The sequence below is a fragment of the Budorcas taxicolor genome, chromosome 7 (genome assembly GCF_023091745.1).
Source record: "Budorcas taxicolor isolate Tak-1 chromosome 7, Takin1.1, whole genome shotgun sequence".
Classification (NCBI taxonomy): domain Eukaryota; kingdom Metazoa; phylum Chordata; class Mammalia; order Artiodactyla; family Bovidae; genus Budorcas; species Budorcas taxicolor.
In genome coordinates, this window is record NC_068916.1 from 17,331,820 (window position 1) to 17,337,572 (window position 5,753).

The 5,753-nt window shown below is 47.3% G+C and overlaps 1 pseudogene; it reads right to left on the minus strand.

Moving 5' to 3' along the window:
* Positions 1 to 834: 834 nt before the first annotated feature.
* Positions 835 to 3,105, minus strand: LOC128050683 (RNA-binding protein with serine-rich domain 1-like; annotated as a pseudogene).
* Positions 3,106 to 5,753: the final 2,648 nt, after the last annotated feature.

Here is a 5,753-nt window from a genome sequence, read left to right on the forward strand (position 1 = left end):
TACAACTACACTCTAAAATTTAAGGAACAATGTTATGCCTCATTACAACATACTCCTGGCTAACAGCTTTTCAATATCTGAGAAAAATCTTGCAAAAGTTTTCACATGATCAAAATAAGGATGCTTCTACACTCTGACAAAGACCACTAGAAAAAAATAATTAAGCTAAGAAACTGTCTCAAAGGCATTTTCTATATAGTTTTTCCTCTGCAGGCAGGTAATGTTCTTAAATAATCCACTCCATTCACCAATGGCTCTCTGCAGCTCCTCTGATGTCTTCTGCCACATCACTGCATGTTTACTCATGACTGAGACAAGAGTTTCCATCACCTGAAGCTGTCCTGTTACCTCTGGGCTCTCATCCTCTGGTATTTAGACAGTGAGTGAAAGTTGCACAGTTATGTCTGACTCTTTTCGACCCCATGGACTATATAGTTCATGGAATTCTCCAGGCCAGAATACTGGAGTAGGTAGCCTTTCCCTTCTCCAGGGGATCTTCCCAACCCAGGGATTGAATCCAGGTTTCCCGAATTGCAGGCAGATTCTTTACCAGCTGAGCCACAAGGGAAGCCCATGGCAAAAAAAAAAAGCTCAGTATCAGCTTTGCCCTCCCAACCCTCACTTCCTCCACTGCCTCCTGGACTAGAGTTTCAGTCTGTAAGTTTTCCCCACTGCTGGCAGTAGTTCCTCAGACTTTCTTCTGTGGTTTCAGACTCAGTTGCTTCAGCTCAATTCCCCATAGCTGAAGGAGATGAGAGAGATCTCAGCGAAGAATGCAGGTCTGAACTGTCCTGGCTCTATGGTGAGAACCTAAGGTGCTCCAGGAAAATACCTCTAGGAGCATCTCCACGAAGACCCAGCGATGCTGCTATGGCCTCTCAGCTCCTGTCTCCCTTGAAGCAATCCTGAGCGATTTTCCATCTTCCTGCAAAACATATCAGTTGAAGAGAGTGACCTTTCCAGACTCAGTCATCAAAATTAATATTCCAATTTATCTATTAGTTTTCAAATTGTGAATTGCATATGTATTATCATCTCTTCCTTTTATGTTGATTTTCTCACCTAGTTGAATACCCAATGAAGGGAAGAGTAATGTGGACTTTACTGGTTCACACTGACATACTTCATACTTACGTATTCACTTGGCCTTTAGAAGGGGATCAGATACATTTTGTTGAAAGAAAGTATTCAATCTCCAAAAACACTTTCTAAAGTTTTCTCTGAAAGTCACTCAACCTCAGTTATACCATGATACCAACTTTTTGGTGGGAGACTGCAGTCAACTGTCACTATGATTTTAACATTCTTTCTCTCTTAATCCATTTAAGACTCTAACTATAATAATCTACTTAAAATGTAAACCTAATCAGTGCACCCTTTCTTTTACAACCCATCACTTCTGTCTTCAGAGGATGTTTTTAGAGGGAGAAAATAAAAATATTTTAATCCTGTTGTCCCGCCATAATTAGTAACACAATACCTTTCAACACCCAGTATTTCACAGTTTGGAAAGAAAATTATGTGATCCTTATGTTTACAGAGTTTACACCTATTATATGCCAAGTTGTGGACTAAGACCCATGATTCAAAATGTCACTGAACAAAGTCGTTGCCCCAATTTATTTGAATCTTTGTGACAGAAAAGATTTTTTTAAAAATTCTAATCCTAGGTTAACTCTACACAACAAAGAACCACCACAACATCATCTAAAATGACACAAAGTTACAAAACCCCAAACAGAAAATAAATAGTACTGACTGTACAATAAAAACCAAAATAGCAATGTACACATTGCCAAGGTAGCCTGCAGGACCATGAACAGCAACACAATTGCCCCTGGTAGGGGTGGTTCTGTGATGAGCTGGCAGATCTGGCTCACAACTTGCCAATTTCAGAGAAAGGGAGGGGAGTGTGTGTGTGTGTGTGTGTGTGTGTGTGTGTGTGTGTGTGTACACACGTGAAAAGAACTATTTGGGCAGATAACATGGGGCATTTGACCCTAGAGGTCAGAAGAGGACCCTAGCAGGGGAGCAGGGCTAGGATAACAGGAATGGCATCACGGCAGGACCGGGCCATCAGATCAGCCCAGCTCATTTGGGACATGGGAAAACGTGTTCCCAGGCTGGGGATGTCCCTCCACCTGGAGCCCCCTGGCTCATCTCTGCTGGATTTGCTAACTACAGAAACTTGGAAGTTTTCCAGCCAGAACACTGGAGGGCATCTTTACAACCACAACCCTAAACCAGCAACACCCCCGCAGCCTGAGCTCTAACTGCTCGGGGACACGTGTCAACTGCTGCCCTCACCTTTGGCAGGAGCTGGAGCTGGAGCCGCTCCAGTGGCAGGGGCGGCAGGGGAAGCAGGTTCGCTGGCGCTCGGGGGATCTGCCCCAAGGGGAACGCGACCTGCTCCTCCTCAGCCTGTGCCACGTCGGGGGTGGTGGCAGCATTCTCCGGGGAGGGCTCAGTCGCCTGGCGGTGGCTGGGGCCAGGGGCCCAGCACGGCTGTGGCCGTGATCTGCTGGGCGTCGATTGCTCTCCGTCCATGTGCCTGAGCGCTTTCGCAGCCTCTTCCGGATTCTCGAACTCCACGTAGGCGTGGCCTTGAGACGGATGCGCGCGCATCCTTTCTCTGCGCAGGTCTATCTCTCTAACTCTCCCGAAGGTGGAGAGTATCTCCCGGATGTGCTCCCTGGTCACCTTCCGGGTGAGCCTCGTGACTTGCACTTTGGTGGGCTTAGGGGCGGGGCTGTGCCCTCTCCTTTCCTTCTCATCTCGTCTGGGTGGTTTGGGTTTGGAACGGGGCCCGTGGTCTCGGGGGCGCCAAGGCCTCGGAGAGCCGGAGGAGCTGCTGGAGCTGGAGCTGCGGGACCCACTGGAGCGTCCGGAGCGTCCGGATGCTGAGGGCGAGCTGGAGCCGCGGCTGGAGCCCGCGCGGGACCGAGCCCCCGAGCTGCTGCTCCCGCCCGAGGCCCTGCGCCGCTTCCGAGCTTTATCCCTGCCGCGGTCCTTCTCGCCGGACTGCTGGGCAGCGCCTGTATCTTTCCAGCGATCCGCGGACTGCTCGTCAGAGCGCTCTTTGAGTGGGATGGGAGACGGAGTCATCTCGCCTCCGCGCTCCTCAGCCTCAGGAGAGAAAGGGGTTAATAGATTAAAAGATGTTTCCTACAGTGTTAGGTACGATAGAGTGCGGTGATCATCAATAAGGCCATCACAGAGGCAGAGAAAGAGGGAGATAGGGAGGAAGAGAAGTAAGAAGAAAGAGAAGATATTAATGACAATTATCGATGATAAAGAGACTGGAGAAGGGCAAACTGATGACACATATGGATCAGAGAGCTGAATTTTTAAAAACATTCTATTGTTTGCTAGATGTTCCCAGAAATACAAGAGCCAGTGATGTACTAGATTATTTTAGCCCAACATCAAAGCAGCTTCCAGGTTGTTGTAGACGACATTAAATGTACAAAGATGGCTTCCCTGGTGGCTCAGACGCTAAAGAATCTGTTGGCGATGCAGTAGATGTTGTGTGCGTGCCGAGTCACTCAGTCGTTTCCGACTCTTTGCGACCCTATGGACTGTAACCCTCCGGGCTCCTCTGTCCATGGGATTCTCCAGGGAAGAACGCTGGAGTGGTTTGCCATTCCCCCACTTGAGGGGATCTTCCAGACCCAGGGATTGAACCGGAGTCTCTTACATCTCCTGCATTGGCAAACAGGTTCTTTCCCAGTAGCGCCACCTGGGAAGCAGTAGACAGTAAACAAAGCTTTATCAGTTCAGTTCAGTCGCTCAGTCGTGTCCGACTCTTTGCGACCCCATGAATTGCAGCACACCAGGCCTCCCTGTCCATCACCAACTCCCGGAGTTCACTCAGACTCATGTCCATCGAGTCCGTGATGCCATCCAGCCATCCCATCCTCGGTTGTCCCCTTCTCCTCCTGCCCCCAATCCCTCCCAGCATCAGAGTCTTTTCCAATGAGTCAACTCTTCACATGAGGTGGCCAAAGTACTGGAGTTTCAGCTTCAGCATCATTCCCGCCAAAGAAATCCCAGGGCTGATCTCCTTCAAAATGGACTGGTTGGATTTCCTTGCAGTCCAAGGGACTCTCAAGAGTCTTCTCCAACACCACAGTTCAAAAGCATCAAATCTTCGGCGCTCAGCCTTCTTCACAGTCCAACTCTCACATCCATACATGACCACAGGAAAAACCATAGCCTTGACTAGACGGACCTTTGTTGCCAAAGTAATGTCCCTGCTTTTGAATATGCTATCTAGGTTGGTCATAACTTTTCTTCCAAGGAGTAAGCGTCTTTTAATTTCATGGCTGCAGCCACCATCTGTGGTGATTTTAGAGCCCAAAAAAATAAAGTCTGACACTGTTTCCACTGTTTCCCCATCTATTTCCCATGAAGAGATGGGACCAGATGCCATGATCTTCATTTTCTGAATGTTGAGCTTTAAGCCAACTTTTTCACTCTCCTCTTTCACTTTCATCAAGAGGCTTTTAAGCTCCTCTTCACTTTCTGCCATAAGGGTGGTGTCATCTACATATCTGAGGTTACTGATATTTCTCCCGGCAATCTTGATTCCAGCTTGTGTTTCTTCCAGTCCAGCGTTTCTCATGATGTACTCTGCATAGAAGTTAAATAGGCAGGGTGACAATATACAACCTTGATGTACACCTTTTCCTATTTGGAACCAGTCTGTTGTTCCATGTCCAGTTCTAACTGTTGCTTCCTGACCTGTATACAGATTTCTCAAGAGGCAGGTTAGGTGATCTGGTATTCCCATCTTTTTCAGAATTTTCCACAGTTTATTGTGATCCACACAGTCAAAGGCTTTGGCATAGTCAATAAAGCAGAAATAGATGTTTTTTGGAACTCTCTTGCTTTTTCTATGACCCAGTGGATGTTGGCAATTTGATCTCTGATTCCTCTGCCTTTTCTAAAACCAGCTTGAACATCAGGAGCTTTATAGAAGCATAAAAATACACAAAGGTACTGGATTAATTTGGAAGAGAAATGAGGTAAAGTTAGACATAGCATCAGAGGATATCTCAGGTAGAGAAATCAAAAAGTGAGAAAAAAAGAAAAGACACTGTAAAATAAAAGTCACCTTGACCCTGGTGTGAGTGATATAGGCAAATCACAGACAAAACCCTTACCACAAGTCCTAGCACCTCACCGCCTTGTCACCCCCAGGGCCCATGGACGTCCAATCTGTGCTGTCTTTGTTGCAGCTCAGGGCCACCAGAGGGGAAACTAAACCCCGAGAAGCAGACCCTGTCCTGAGGTATCAGGCAGATGGCTGGAACAGTCTGTCTTCTTCCAGCTTAAAAATGGGATAGTCTGGGCTTTGGAGTGTCATTTAGTTCAGAACTGCCTTTCATGGGAGCACTGCCTCCTCAGCCCACATTATAAGCACTATTAATACGAAGAGAAAGAAATCTGAAACCCAGTATGGCAGAGTCTGGGGTAGTGCCTGTGCATTTCTGCCAAGGGGTCAACCCAGGCCTCTATCTGTAATAAGGATCCTCCTGTCAAGTCTCAAAAAGCTTCTCCACCTCACCAGGCTAGGCCACTGATTTTCAGAGTGAGAAAATGAATCCTTGGACCATAAGCAGCAACAAAGCCTGGGGAATTACGGCTAGAAATGCAGAGTCTCAGGTCTTGCTCCCAGATGTGATGAATCAGAGACTCTGGGATGGAGCAGCAGAGAGCTGAATTAAAAAGGAAGGAAGAAAGAAAATACC